General features: G+C 34.6%; 1 protein-coding gene across 1 annotated transcript in view; it reads right to left on the minus strand.

The window, feature by feature from the left end:
* Window positions 1-906: 906 nt before the first annotated feature.
* TTC29 (tetratricopeptide repeat domain 29) overlaps window positions 907-16,511 on the minus strand; it is a 262,985-nt gene continuing 247,380 nt past the window's right edge. Inside the window, exons 13-14 of the mRNA XM_078002717.1 lie at window positions 1,777-1,843; window positions 907-1,478 (exon numbers count right to left, since the gene is read on the minus strand). The gene's annotated coding sequence lies outside the window, so the exon portion shown is untranslated. The remainder of the gene's footprint in view (window positions 1,479-1,776; window positions 1,844-16,511) is intronic.

A 16,511-nucleotide genomic window follows, 5' to 3' on the forward strand; every position in this document is an offset into this window, starting at 1 on the left:
TTGACCTTGCCGATAGGTTTATGTTTGATATATCTAATTTTCTGAAGTGTTTTCAAAGACGTGGGCGTTTTGATTACAAATATTCTCACAAAACTTTCCAGACATCTTTTTAAGGAAACTTAAAACTAATTTAAGAAGACACTATAGCAAAAAGCAGTTATTACAGAGGAAAAAAAAAGTATTTGTTATTTGAATTTGAACTTCAATTTGAACTTCAAAACTAGAATTGTTCTTTTTTTTTAATTCTTTAAATTTTTTTTTATTTTTTATTATTATACTTTAAGTTCTAGGGTACATGTGCATAACATGCAGGTTTGTTACATATGTATACTTGTGCCATGTTGGTGTGCTGCACCCATCAACTCGTCAGCACCCATCAACTCATCATTCACATCAGGTATAACTCCCAATGCAATCCCTCCCCCCTCTCCCCTCCCCATGATAGGCCCCAGTGTGTGATGTTCCCCTTCCCGAGTCCAAGTGATCTCATTGTTCAGTTCCCACCTATGAGTGAGAACATGCAGTGTTTGGTTTTTTGTTCTTGTGATAGTTTGCTAAGAATGATGGTTTCCAGCTGCATCCATGTCCCTACAAAGGACACAAACTCATCCTTTTTTATGGCTGCATAGTATTCCATGGTGTAGAATTGTTCTTATAAAAGGACAAAGTTTTCTCCTGGTTAATCTACTTTTTAGATAGAGTAAGATGAGATGGGGTACTTGTAATGTAAATGGTTATGGTTAAAGAAACATTATATAACGAAGTAAGAGCCTGGCGTGGTGGCTCACAGCTGTAATCTTCAGGAGATTTCCAGATCTCCTGAAATTATACATGTAACTATCTCAGCCGTGTTCTTTCATTTGCAAGACACATTAGGTAAGGCTTGTAAGATGGAAGGACTTAAACTTTTTAAGTTGACATGGGTAAGTTTGATTATGTGCTATCAGCTAAAAGTATCATAAAATATACTTTTACACAGGTAAAGCAAACTGTTTCAAACAGTACTTATCAATATGGTAGTCTTAATTGCTTATATTCTTTTTATCTATGTTGAAAAGTTTCCCTAGAATTTTAGTAAATATTATCCTACATGAATTCAGCAAGAAAGATTTTCTTAAGCTTGTAATTATTTTCTCATTAGAAAATATTTTCTTATTTTGGTTTCATGGTATCACTATTTCTTGTGGAATAGTGGAGAAGAGGAAATTATTTATTTCCTGGATGATTGCTGATATTTCTAAGAATTGGAATATATTTTATTTTCATGGATTTAGATGTTTTGGACTAAATTTATAGTAATATACTGCAATACAAAATCCAATGAAAAGAGTCACAGTCAGTTTTTTTATAACTTTATATTGTCTGTAACATGTTTCTATTACAAGTATTGAAGTCTAAGGTGACATGATGGATTTCTTCTCGCTTTGATGTTAAGTGAAAAGCTGCTTTAAGTTTCATTTTTTTGATCACCTGGAAATCTGAAATAAAATAAATTGTAGATTTAACTTTTATATTGGGCTAGAAAGTAAAGAACATTTGTTTTGAAAAATAATTTGTCTTCTGTAATTTTCATATGTGGCTTCAAAATTAAAAATACTTAACCTTATGTGATATTTGACAATAAATCTGTGATTTTTTTTTTAAAGCAGTGTTTCAGTATTAAGGTTATCAAGTGCTGGATGAAACTTCTCTTTTTGTGTTTGGAGAATGAGATTATACTTAGTATACTGCACAAAGTGGGTACTTAATAGAAACTTTTTACTTGATTTATCATACCTACTGAGTTCTTCCAAATGTTCTGAGTTTTGAGATACAGTTTCCACCGTGGATCCTCGAAACTCTTCTAAAAAAAAAATATACAAAGTAAATAGTTTATCATGAACACGGTTTATAGTTATTTTGATCTTGAACCTGGGAATCCCTTTTCAGGGATATCTGTCCTTCACCTATAAATGTGTATGTATCACCAGGGCAGATTGTATTGTACAAAGATGGTCACAGCAATCTCTCCCACTCCACATGTTCCTGTACGGTATGATCTTGTCAATCCCCCATGAAGGAGCAGAATCTAGTTTTCTTCTTGAAATTGAGCTACCCTTAAGACTCTTTTGTGATCAGCTGAATGTGGAGGAAGTGACGAAAATGAGCTCTGGGGCTAGGTCCATAAAAGCTATGCAGCCTCTACCTGGTTATCTTAGGATACTGTTTTTGGAGGAAGTGAATCACCACATAAGTCCTCATACCCTGAGACTGCCATGCTGGAATGGCCGTGTATAGATGTTCTAGCAGACAGTCCCAGCTGAGTCCAGCCTTCCAGCCATCTTGGCCAAGTCTCCAGCCTGCCAGTGAAGCTGTCTTTGACCCTTCAAACCAGCCCATCTGTCAGCTGAATACCATTTAGTGACTTCAATTAATGTCCAGCCGAGCCCTGCTTGAATTCCTAATCCACAGAATTCTTGTGATATAATAAAATGGCTACTGAAAAGGCCACCTTGTTTTGGGTAAGATGAGTTTAAAAAATATTACTCAAAAGGAAAATTAATTTAAGGAGCAATATAAAGTACCCAAATAATGAAGTCAAATATGGGAAGTTTATCTATCTATCTATCTATCTATCTATCTATCTATCTATCTATCTATCATCTATCTATATGTGTGTGTGTGTGTGTATACATATAACTACATATATAAACATACATATATAAAAACTTCCCATATCTGGCTTCACTATTATGATATTATGATAATGAAGTCAAATATGGGAAGTTTGTTTATGTAGATATACATGTATAAATGACTTCATGTATCATATACCATATGTGTATATATATATAGAGAGAGAGCCATGTTAATTTGTTGCTTAACTTTAACTTTCATATCTCCTCCTTTACTTTTGATTTGAATTCACTGGGATTAATCTAATAAGATGCTGTTTATTCCTGTTTATGACAGGCCCCAGTTTTCAGGCCCTTCATTCTATTTTTCATTACCTTTCGTGTTCTGTCCCCATCTCCTACCCACTGCAATTCCTAAAAGAGTTCTACTTTGGCTTTTGGAATATTTGATTCATTATTTCAGCAAAATGTCCTATATCTTTACCCTATTTTCTGAAATTACTTTTACTTTCTTGCTCTAACAGAAATTTGTCTCTTCTCTCAAGATACTATCAGCCCACAAACCCATTTTTGTTGTATTTTTCTTGGTCTTCTCACTGCTGGACCTGAAGATGGGTTGGTGTCCTCTTTCCTCCTTGTTCTGTCAGGACATTTGCCTTTCCTCTTTCCCTCTCTAACACTCATGTCATTAGATTATACAGTCAACCATTTGTCACTATTGTGATCTACCTACAAGTGGAATCATTCTCAGTTGATGTTATCATTGCCTCATTGTCACCGTACTACTACTTTCTTAACTTAGTAATTTCAACGTAGAGGTAGAAGATTATTCCACCCTAAGTCTCAATTCCTTGACCTCCTGTTCTTTTACATCTTGTCCTTTACATTACCACTGCCATTAATTCCCCTGGTCATACTTAGACCTTGTCATTATCAGTAACTATGAGCCCCCTCTAGCTCATTTTCCTGTATTTAACTGCTTGGCTGCCTCCTTTTGTATTTCCAGATCACTCCCTCTGCTATCCTGACCCCAGCAATTCTTCTACTTCATTGGAACCTCCATTCCTACCACATTTTCACTGTTTCTCCTAATTTTTCTGTCTCTTCTTCCTTCCTCATATAATTTAAATTCCATGGTTATGTACTTCCTTGCATAAAGTCTAAATTTCTCTTCTTTTCACTTTGTTTACTTACTTGGCAAAAGTATAGCCCTAGTTAAATCCAGTTATCTGCCGATTCCTCTCCTGCACTGTATAGTTCAACATGGCTGGAGAAAATACACAACTGGCCTGAGATGCCTCATCTTAAATTCATGGTCACAAACATTAAGTAGACCCTTGTGCTTCCAGGCCTTTCTATGAAACATTCCTGGTCCACTCATTCTTCCACTGCCCTTGATGACTAAATCTTCTACTTTTCTCAGACCTCCCACCCTGCACTTTTCTCAGCTGATGATTTATTTCCTGGTTTCATTGAGGAAATAAATGACAGTAGGAAAAATCTTCCACAAGTCCTGTGGGGAGAGTTACTCACCTACTGCTTCTATTCTGTATACTCTGTCTTCCCTTCTGTTAGTATCAATGAACTGTTATCCCTCTACTTCTTCACTAGATTTCAGGCCCTCTTGTCTAGACAAGACATAGTTTCAGTCCTTCCTTCTGCCTCCCACTTATCAGTGCTCTTCCTCTCTATTAGGTCTTCCCTATCAGTAGAGAACTATTTAGTTAAAGCCATGTGACTTAAGTTCTCACCAATGAAATGAGCAAAGAAATATACAGTCATGTGTCACTTAATGACAGGGGTATCTTCAAAGAAATGAGTCATTAGGTGATGTTGTTGTACAAACATCATAGAGTGTACTTACACAAATCTAGATGGCATAGTCTACTACATAGCTAGGCTATTATATGGTATAGCATATTGCTTCTGGGCTACAAACCTGTTTGGCACGTTACTATAGTGAATATTATAGGCATCTGTAACACTATAATGAGTATTTGTATAGCTAAACATAGTAAAGGTAATGCATTGCAACACAGTGTTATGATGGCTAAAACGTCACTAGTGCATAGGAATCTTCCAGCTCCATTATCTCTTAGGACCACCATTGTGTATGGCATATATTGTTGACAGAAATGTCCTTATGCAATGCATGACTGGATACTTCTTCTGAGTCTGAGTGTTAGACATGGGTACTCACTCACCCCAGGACAGTTGACTCTTGGTTCCATCACTGCAAAAACACTCATTTGGATTATAAGCTAGGTTTTGCACTGTGGGTCTGACTTAAGGTGTGATTTGAGATGTTTGATCTGTAGGACTTCAAGGGAGCTGGAAGACTGAGACCAGTACCACTCTAGTAAGGGAGACCAGAAGCAACAACACATTGAAGTGTGATATTTGCTTATATGATCTACATTTCAGTAGAAATTGGCACTTCCTTGTTGCTAATAGTAAAGACTCTGAAATGGTAGATTGAAGTGGGCAACAAAAAGATCTCATTTATACCACCACTTAGCCTATATGTTACAAAAGCAATAGAATAAGCCAGTAAATGCCAAATTGCTATAAATCCACCGTCACATCCCTTTTTTGAAAACAATGGAATATAATATTTATATTATACAGTATTATATGTAAACAAGATTTTTAAAATGTTATCTGTAGAGAAGTATGAGTTGAAATGGAGGAGACATTACCTGGTAGTTTGGTGACTAGAAAGGTAAATGAATTTTTATAATTTTGGCATGCTAAACATTTGTAGTGGCCTTACTCTCAAAAAGGGTAAATAACTCATTCATAAAGGTTGTATCAGAGTTTATAGACTAGACCCCTGGTAATGGATTCAACCTTTCTACAACAAATCAAAAGTATTGTTGTATGCTCACATGAATATACAGTAGTCATTACCTTAAATTTAAAACTCACTATAAGCAGCAAATACAGAGAGCACGATATGAAGGCTGTATTGTATCAGTGTGGTCTGCAGAGAATTTCTTCATATGGTTTTTGCCTTGTTGAAATATATGTTGCAGTTCAAAGCTAAAGGGATTACTTTTGAATAGTCATCACAGAGGTTGATTACATTCGTATATCATATTTAGTTGGACCCTGCAGGCTATTATTCCATTAGCTATGCTGGTCCTGCCATTGTCAAAAAGTTGATCACCTAATGTTAAAAGACTGTGCTTTCTGTTGACCTTATCCAAATGACTCAAAAGCTTTTGTTTGAAAAATAAAACTCAGATTATGTTTTATGAAACTGATTAAGAATAAATACTGCATATAAACTATGCTCCTATCTTATGGGTGATCTTAAAATTATGCTATTATTAACAATGAGATATTTTGTTTTTGTATTTCAGCAGATTTTACTGATAGTCATACATTCAATTTTAGTAGAAACAGTACTTCTCTCTCACTGATAGTAAAGAGTCTCAGAAACTGATTTCTGAAAAAGGAACAGAAATCTCCCTTCCCCACCATGTAAATCATATAAAATTAACCTGGAAGTAAGCCAGTATATCAATGTAAATATAATGGCACATCTACAATGGCCTACTTACAATATGATTTTACAAGGCCACTGTACTGAAGAGAACAAAGTTCTGTTTTGGGGAAATGTGTATATGAACTGAAAACTTGTCAATCACACTTGATAATCAGAAAATCCCTTCCAGTAAATAAATAAATAAAATATTTAACTGTTTATTCTTCATATGATGGTTGTATAGGTTCACTCGTTTAATTACAATGAGAATATCTGATTCAGGGCTATAAATCTGGTTTTTATAAACCCAGAATCCCATTACCAATAAAAGGCATACTTAGATAAGCTTGACTTTTAAATTATTTTATTATGAATTAGCCACAAATAAGTAATGAGATGAGAGCTCATCTTTTAAAAAGATATCGACCGTTATGACTTTATTATTTAAAATAACATATACATTTTTTCATTAGAATCACATTACAAAAGCTGTCCTTTGGGAACAAAGATGATTTTGACACTATCTCAGTTGAACAGCTCAGTCCTTGAGCTGTGTTCCCAGGAGTGATGATGGATTGGCATAGACTCATGTTTGCTCTTTGGCATGGTCTTCCTTGTAACTGATAGTTTGTAAAATGGCTGGGCAGGGATGCAGGCTGTGATCCTGGAACACAGCCAGATACTAATTTTGGCCTCATTAGCACTGTTCTCTTAATCAATTGAACTTTTCAGCAGGTGGAGGTTTCCTAATATTTCTTGTACTAGCTTGTCTTTAGCTACTCACTTGAAACTCACAATAGATGAGTGGGTATCAGTCAGGAGGAAACAGATGGCACATACAACTGGGATTTTGAAGAGATTTTAATGAAGGGACTATTAAGAGATGAGGGCAGGGCTAAGGAGCTAATAAGGGATATTGAGGCACCTAGGGACTTGCAAAAGAGGGTGCCATGCCATTATCATCTCTGGGTCTAAATTCAGGGTAAGGAGACAGGACGGTGCCACTGGATGTTGGGTGAGGGCAGAGATTTAGAAAAGGGACTGCTTTTTCTAAATCTAGAAGTAGCAGTTGCAGAGTGTCACAGTTGTCAGAAAGGAGCTGAAGTGAGGGGCAGAGGAATAGTATTCTCACTCTCCACCTTCCTAACCTCTCATCTGCTGGTGACTCTCTTTGGCTAAATCCATATGATGAAGCCAGAAGGCAAGTCAGCCTGTGTGATGCAGTCTGAAGTCAGTCTCCTGGGACACAGAGCAGAGAAGGTGGGAGAATTGATCGTGTGTGTGTGTGTGTGTGTGTGTGTGTGTGTGTGTAAGGGGTGGGGGAGGGGAAACGAGCAGCATATAATAACCATACAATGCAAATGTTTTGCTTTAGCAAAAATTTAGTCATGTGAAGTGTGGTTTGGGCATCAATATATTTAATGTTGGCATATAATTGGATATTTCTTTATTCATTTTCCTCCTCCTCCTCATTGTATAATATTGGTTTGTCATTCATGGCTTTCTCGTCTTACAGTTTTGTAAAAAATTTATGAATCAAAGCCTAAGATTATAGAGTTAATCTCACTCTATCAAAAATATGTGATTTTGGAAGTAATATTTCTCTACATTTTGTTGTTAACAAAACAAAAAGTTAATCTGTCCTATCTGTGTTTTGAAGTAGAAATCATGATGTGGTAATTCTATATCTGATGAGCATAATAATCAAGATGGAAACTTTTAAGGCAGGAGGCATCTTTCAAGTTTGGATAGACTCTCTTGAAAGTGTCAAAAACTGACATGTGTTCTTTCATATCACAGGATCTGGTATATAACAATTCCCTTGCCAAGGGCTTTTATTAATATTCAAGCAATTAAAATTTATGCAAAAATCAGAAGTATATTCCAATTCAAAATTATATATTCTTTTTTTTTAACCTTACACACCATTACTTTGAATAAATGGAATGCAACTAGGCTTGAACAAAGCACTGAAGATACCATATTGACACAGAATGATAACTGAATTTCTTTTTCTGGGCGTTTAAACTTTTAATGAGAATATCTGATTCAGGTCTATTAATCTGTCCAGACACTAAATATTTTCTTAAGATAAATAGTGTGTTAATGTCTTCATACAGTTCTTTTTATTTCTTTGATTTTTTGCTACATTATAAATCCTGCAATTTTTTTCTATTCAAGACAGAGTAACAGAAATCAGATTAACTTCTTTCCTAAAACACTCCACCCTACCCCAAAAAACCTGAACAAAATATATGAAACAATGATTTTGAAGACACTGGACATCAGACAACAAAAGCCAGTGATTTCTGAAAGACAAGAAATATGTTTTGAATACAAAACATGCAAAAAGGCACAATGAGGAGAAAAATCAATCAAAACTGACCCATAACTGACATAATTATTAGAATTAGGAACAAAAACAAAGTTACTCTAACTGTATTTTAGACATTTAAAATGTTAAGTAGAGACAAGGAAAATAAAATAAAACATTAATAAACTTGAAGACAGAGTAGTAGAAGCTGCAAAATGAAGAAAGAGAGTCGAAAAGATGAACATATTATCAGTAAACTATAGAACAGCTTCAAGCAGCCTAATAGACATGTATTGACATCTCCATAAAAAGGATATGGAGAAAGAATTGAAAAATAGTTTAAGAAATTATGGCTGAAAATTTTCTAAAATTGATGAAGACTATAAGCCCACATGTCCAAGAAGCTCAATAGACCCCAAGCTTAAGAAACTTAGAGTACAAAAATTAAAAAAAAAAAACCTATGAAACATACAATGCCATACCCACTGAAAATATCTTTATAAAATGAAGGCAAAAATACTTTTCAGACAGACAAAAGCTGAAGCAATTCATTAGCAGCATATTTGCACTACAAGTCCTCAAGACAGAAGAAAAATGATACCACATGACAATCTGGATCTATGTAAAGAAATGAAGAGCATCAGAGGTGGTAAGTACAACACATGATAACGTTGTACAAAGGTGAGAAGGGGAGAAATGCAAGGATGTAATTGTAAACTTTTTTTGACACAGGGTCTCGCTTACTGCAGCCTTGACCTTACAGGCTCAAGCAATCCTCCTGTCTCCTCAGCCTCCCAAGTAGCTGGGACTACAGGCATATGCCACCATGTCTGGCTAATTAAAAAAAAAAAAAATTCTTGTAGAGATGGAATCTCGTTTCTTTGCCTACTCTGCTCTTGAACTCCTGGCCTCAAGTAATCCTTCTGTCTTGGTGTACCAAAGTATTGGGATGACAAGCATTAGCTACTATGCCTGGCCTATAAGATTCTTATACTATGTGTTACCATTGGTGGGAATGTAAATTAGTACAGCAATTATGGAGATTTCTCAAAAAACTCTAAAAATAGATGTCATGCAATCCAGTAATCCCACTGCTGGGTATTTATACAAAGGAAATAAAATAAATACATTCAAGGGATACCTGCACTTCCATGTGTATTGCAGCACTATCTACGGTAGCTAAGACATGGAATCAACCTAAGCATCCATTAACAGACAAAAGGACAAAGAAAATGTGCTGTATATACACAATAGAATACTATTAAGCTACAAAACAGAATGCAATCCTGTCGTTTGCCGCCACAGGAATAAGCCTGGAGAACATTATGTTCAGTGAAATGGGGCGGGCACAGAAAGATAAATACTGCATGTTCTCACTCACATGTGGAAGCTAAAATAATTCCAGCTCATGGAAGTGGAGAACAGAATAGTGGGTATTAGAGGCTGGGAAGGGTCAGGGGATGGGAGAAGGTGGGAGATGTTGGTTAATGGATACAAAATTACAGTTAGATAGGAGGAAGGAAGTCTGGTGTTCAGAAGCATTGCAGGGTGAATATGGTTAACTATAATTTATTGACTCTTTTCCAAAAGCTAGAAGACAGAATTTTGAATGTTCGCAACACAAAGAAATGATAAATGTTTGAGGTGATAGCTATGCTAATTACCCTGATTTGATCATGACACATTGTAAACATGTATCAAAATATCACCCTGTATTCCATAAATATCTACAATTATAATGTGTCAACTAAAAATAAAAGGGAAAAAATTCTTACACTATATGTTAAATATCTAATGTCACTTGAAGGTAGGTTGTGAAAAGTTAAAGATATACACTGATCATTATTTTTGCTTTTACATTTTAGTTTACACTTTTCATTTAAATATTCCGAAAAAAAAAGATTTGAAAAATCAACATCCTTCGAATCTGAAAATAAGAAAACCTGTCTCTAATTTAAACATTAATTTGAAAACTTACCTTCTCGTGTATTTCCCTGATCTGCGGCTTGAAGATAAGCTAATGAATTCAAAGAAATAACCATTTCATTATCACTCCAAAAGTTTAATTTTCTTGACCAAATTATGTGCAGTGTAATACATAGAATATGAAACTAAATGCTGATAGATAAATAGATTTGATTTTTTTTTTCTGGTTACTTCAGAGTAACCGTTGGGAAAATATACAAGCTCTGTATTCATGTTCTTTTCATGTTGTCTGTACTTTAGAACAGAGAATTATGTGAAATAATTTTTGTAACACTTTACTGAGGTATGATTGACATAACAAAAGCTGTACATATTTAATTTATAAAACTTGATGGGTTTGCAGGTAAGTAAACCATTCAAAATCTATGCTGTAAACACATCCATCATCCAGGGGATGATATTTTTAATGAATAATCCAGAGACGTGAAAATGAATGTTTTTGTAAAAATTGAGTTTTCTAATGTATGTTGAGATTTCCAAAGAAAAGATTCTGTAGATATACAATATCCAGTTCAAATATAGTATTATGAGTAAATATATATCTGGTCAGCAGCAAAGTAGTTCCTAGAAATAACATCTCCGAAAAACCCAAACAATTCCCTTACCAAAATTAAAAATCAAAACTTTGCACATCCCAAGTAAGATACTCTTCCTCTTAAATTTTCGTAAGAATGAACTGGTCTGTTTAAAACAATGACAATGAGAAATACATTTTGAAATAAGTCACCAGTTTCCAGATGATCTATATATATGTCTGCTACTCAAAGTGTGGTCTCCAAACCAGCAGCATTAACATTACCTGAAGCTTGTTAGAAATGCAGAAATGTAAGCCACGCTTCAGACCTAGCAACACAGAATCTGCCTTTTAACAGGATCCCAAGGTGATTCATTCGCTCATTAAAGTTTGAAAATTGTTGCTTTATGGAATCTTACTCCTATTTATATTTAAATATTAAGAGTAGGAGTAAAATATTAATAGCATGTTGGTAAAAGGAGTTGTAGCTGCTTGTCTGTTGTTCAGTTGCAACATTTACATAATAAGTAAAAATAATTGTTTTCCTCATGTTGTAATAGAGAATGTGGTCAGCACTTTTATTGTTAACATTATTATTATTATTATTATTATTTTGAGACGGAGTCTCACTCTGTCTCCTAGGCTGAAGTACAGTGGTGCAATCTCAGCTCACTGCAATCTCCGCCTCCCGGTTCAAGTGATTCTTCTGTCTCAGCCTCCGAGTAGCTGGGATTACAGACACCTGCCATAATGCCCGGCTAATTTTTGTATTTTTAGTAGACATGGGATTTCAGCACGTTGGCCAGGCTGGTCTCGAACTCCTGACCTCAGGTGATCCACCTGCCTCGGCCTCCCAAAGTGCTGGGATTACAAGTGTGAGCCACCATGCCCGGCCAGCACTTTATTATTTAGTTTTAATTTTTAATTGTATGTTGACAAATTATAATTATATGTATTTATGGGGTACAAAGTGATGTTATGATCTATGAATACAATGTGAAATTGTTAAATTAAGCTAGTTAGCATGTCCAACACTTCAAATGCTTATAATTTTTTTATGGTGAAAGCATTTGAGAATTACTGTCTTAGAGATTCTGAAATGTACAATACATTATTACTGACTATATTTACCATGATGTGCAATATATCTTAAAGAAAAAACCTTATTCCTCCTGTCTAATTGAGGCTTTGTACTTTTTGACCATTATCTTCCCATTTCCCTCACTACTCCTGTCCTCTGATAACCATCCTTCTGCTCTCTGCTTCTTTGAGTTAGATTATTTTAGATTCCAATACAAATGAGAACATTTTATATGTGTCTTTCTATGCCTGGCTTATTTCATTTAGTATACTATTCTCCGATTCCATGTATGATATTGCAAATGACAGGATTTCTCACTTTTTAAGGCTGAATAATATATGTATATGTATTATTCATTCATATATACACATTCTGTGTATATATACACACACATTATATATTGTATATATATACACACACACATATATATGCTTTTATATTTTAGTTTCCACTTTTCATTTAAATATTCTGGTTGGAAAAAAATAAGATTTGAAAAATCAACATCCCTCGAATCTGATTTTTTATATATATATATATATACACACACACACACACCACATTATATATGTGTATATATATATATACCACATTATATATACACACACACACACACACACACATATATATATACCACATTTTCTTTATCCATTCATTGGTTTATGGACACTTAGGTTGATTCCATGACTTGGCTATTAGGAATAGTGCTGCAATGAACATGGGAGTGCAGACATCTGACATGCTGATTTCAAATATCTGGGTAAATACCCAGAAGTAGGATTACTGTATCATATGGTAATTTTAATTTTTAGTTTTTTGAGAAAACTCCATATGGATTTCTGTAATGGTTGTACTAATTTATAGTCTCACCAACAGTGTACAAGGGTTCCCTTTTCTCCACCTCCTTGCCAACATTGATCTTTCATCTTTTTGATAACAGCCGTTCTAACAGGTATGGATTGATATCTCATTGTGATTTTAGTTTACTAGTGATTAATGATGGTCAGCAATTTTTCCATATGTCTGTTCACCATTTATGTCTTTTTTTTTGAGAGATGTCTATTCAGGTCCCCAGCCCATTTTAAAATTAGGCCATTTGTTTTCTTTCTATAGAGTTGTTTGAGTTTTTTATATGTTGGTTATTAATCCCTTATCAGATGTATGGCTTGCAAATATTTCCTCCCAATCCATAGGTTGTCTCTTCACTCTGTTGTTTTCTTTTTTTGTGCAGAAACTTTTACTTTTGCTGTAATCCCATTTGTCTGTTTTTGCTTTTGTTGCTACACTTTTGGGGTCAAATCTAAAAACTTATTGCCTAGACCAATGACACATAGTAGCTTTCCCCTTATGTTTTCTTCTAGTAGCATTACAGTGTCAGGTCCTATGTTTAAGTCTTCAATTCATTTTGAATTGATTTTGCATATGATGTGTGTTAAGGATCAAATTTCATTCTGCATATGGATATCCCAGTTTTCTCAGTACCCTTTGTTAAAGAGACTGTCCTTTTCTGTTGTGTATTCTTGGCATCTTTGTTGAAAATCAATTGACCATACATACATGTGTGGGTCCATTTATGGGCTTTCTATTCTGTTCTATTGGTCAAGAACTCTATTTTTATGCCAGTATCATGCTGTTTTAATTATTATCAGTCTGTAGTATATTTTGAAGTCAGGTAGTGTGATGCCTCTAGATTTGTTCTTTTTGCTCATCATTGCCTTGGCTATTGGGGTGTGTCTGTGTGTGTGTCTGTCTCTGTGTGTGTGTGTCTGTGTGGTTCCATATACATTTTAGAATTGCTTTTCTATTTATGAAAAATGACATTAAATCTCTCAACCACCCTATGCTTTAAGTATTATTATTCCTTTTGTATAGCTAAGGAACCTAAAGGTTGGAGAGATTAATGTGCTCAATCTCATACAGCTGATAACTGTTTCACTGGAGATTCAAACCCAGGTTAATCTGGATCTTAAATCCATCCTCATAGCTTCTGTGCTCATTCTCACTTCAATTAATTCAAAAGGTAGATGAGTCTTAAGAAAATCTCTTAGGCAAGTGTATAGTGTTAGGCTTGGAAAGATTGATTTATTTGACTTTGTGGCAAGAACTACTGCAGCAGACCTATTTAGTTCTTAATAGTTGTTTGTCTATTTACTTTCTTGTCTTTTAGAGACCATTTCTAATGCAGCAGTTAAGAAAACAGCCATATACTCCAGGGATCTCCCTGAAAACCACTAATCTGACATGTAGGCCATGACAACTGAGATTGGGCTAGTGAGAAACCAAATCTAGGGTTTCCATCATGTAAGTTGTTGCCTTTATTTCATTATACTTTGATTCAATCCCTAATGGATTCAGCTTCATAAAGTCAGAAAAAGAAAAAAAAAAAGCAATTTATTCATGTTTTCATTGGAGCTCACTGCAGACATGAAATTTCTCTAAAAATGCAAATCATTTGGTGCCACATAAGTGAAACTCGGTAGCTAAAGTGCTTAGAGGAAAATGCTTTCCCAGGGCTAATGTTTTCATGCCCAGTGATTGAATAAATCGATCCATTTATTACAACATCTTCACTTAAGATTTTGTCCCTAGATGAATGTATCTAAGAGTACTAGAAGACTTTTCTTTATCACTGAGAAAATTGATTACACTTGTTAATTTGGCTTTTAATCCTAGATATATAAAAATAAATACCATAAACATGTGTAGAAGAAATCAATATAGATTTGTTCAATATCAGATTGATCAAAAAAGGATTTAGTAAGACTCCAAGATGTAAAATACTAATGTACAAACTAAGCCCTTACTTATGTAATACGACTTTAGACAAGCTCAGTATAAACCTAAAAGAAACTATTTCTTAAAACAGAAATGGTGTACTTTTCTTGCATTAAAGAAAAACCCCCAGAAGGCCTACCTATCCAAGGTATTTAATGTGAACATTTGTTTTTAAAAGATTTCTTGTCTTTGGTCCGGCCATTGTTGTTAATTCATGGGGCACCATATCACAGATTTTTTTTTTTTTTATGTTACATAAAGCAAAAATTACACTTAACAAATGTAAGCTTAAGACAAAAAAATAGATAAAACAACACTCCTAAAAGCCAAGATATCACATGAAAAGGCTATCAGTCATTCTTTTCAGAGAAAGTGAGGACAATGAGAAATAAAAGTCATATTCAAAGACTCCTGAAATGCCACTTAGACTGGCTCTGGCCTATTATGTCATGTGTTTTGTAGAACTCAGTAGCAAACCAAGTAGACACTCTTTTGACTAAGCATATTTTTGATTCTGCTTGTATAATAATGAATAAGACAGAGATTTTCATGCTAGTCTACTCTCAGAATGATGAAAGTTTAAAACTGCTTCTCTGGTAGTAATATGGTTTATGTTGAATAGACACTGTCAGTCACAAATGATAGTCTCTATTCATTTGTCATACACTCAACAGATATTCATTGAGAACCCAAGTGCAAAACACACATTTGTGGGATAGGTGATTGGATGCAGTTTGTAGCTGTGTTCAAATTAGATAGATTCAGAGGTACATGGCCGAGGAGGGGCATGGGAAGTTTAATCTGCAATCATGGCATAACCCTCTGAATTAGTGCATGACCCTCAGAGAAGAAATGAGGTTTTTATGTACAACTTCTTAAAACAATTAATTTAGTAGGGGGCACAGAGTTTCAAAACAAATACTGACTTTAAAAGAATACATTTAAATACATTTAAATGCTTGTCCCAGTAAAAATAGTCTACTGGATTTCCATGGTAGGACTCAGGTTCTTTAATAGTATAATTGGTGGGCCAAATATGACAACACACAGAAAAGCAGAGCATCTCTGTGTTAGAGCATGTTTTGTCAATACTCAACGTGCACACGATACAAATGTGTATACATTTTGACTGATAAATAAGTAGAAGTCATTTCTGGAGAACTTTTTATGGTTAGAATTTAAGTACATAATCACCATTTCCTTGTAATCTCCAGATTATAAATTTTTCTCTTTTGAAAACTAATATATTTGTCCCTGTATCTGTATTACCTTGCATGATATATTGGAGCTGGTATATACATAGTGTTTTCTGAGTGAATAGCCTGCAGCTTATGATTTACTTTAAAAATATGACATAATAAAATGTTGGTTGGCACATAGAAGGTGACCATTAAATGTCTATTGAAAGACAGACAGAGTGAGTGAATACATCTGTTCTTAAAAGTTTATATGAGAGTACAAAAGACATATAGTAAAGACAAAGCTGTGGGCTTGAAATGCCAGATTAAAAAAATTCAACAGCAAGATCTATGGACAACTCTTTAGTAAGTACATAAAAATTAGTTATGTAAGGAAGTCCTACCCAGAGCAATCAGGCAAGAGAAAGAAATAGAAAGCATCCAGATAGGAAAATAAGTCATAAAACGATCTGTTTGTTGATGATATGATTCTATACCTAGAAAACCCTAAAGACTCTGCCAAAAGGCTCCTGGAACTGATAAACAACTTCAGTAAAGTTT

Source organism: Macaca mulatta, chromosome 5, assembly GCF_049350105.2.
Source record: "Macaca mulatta isolate MMU2019108-1 chromosome 5, T2T-MMU8v2.0, whole genome shotgun sequence".
In the NCBI taxonomy this organism is placed as follows: domain Eukaryota; kingdom Metazoa; phylum Chordata; class Mammalia; order Primates; family Cercopithecidae; genus Macaca; species Macaca mulatta.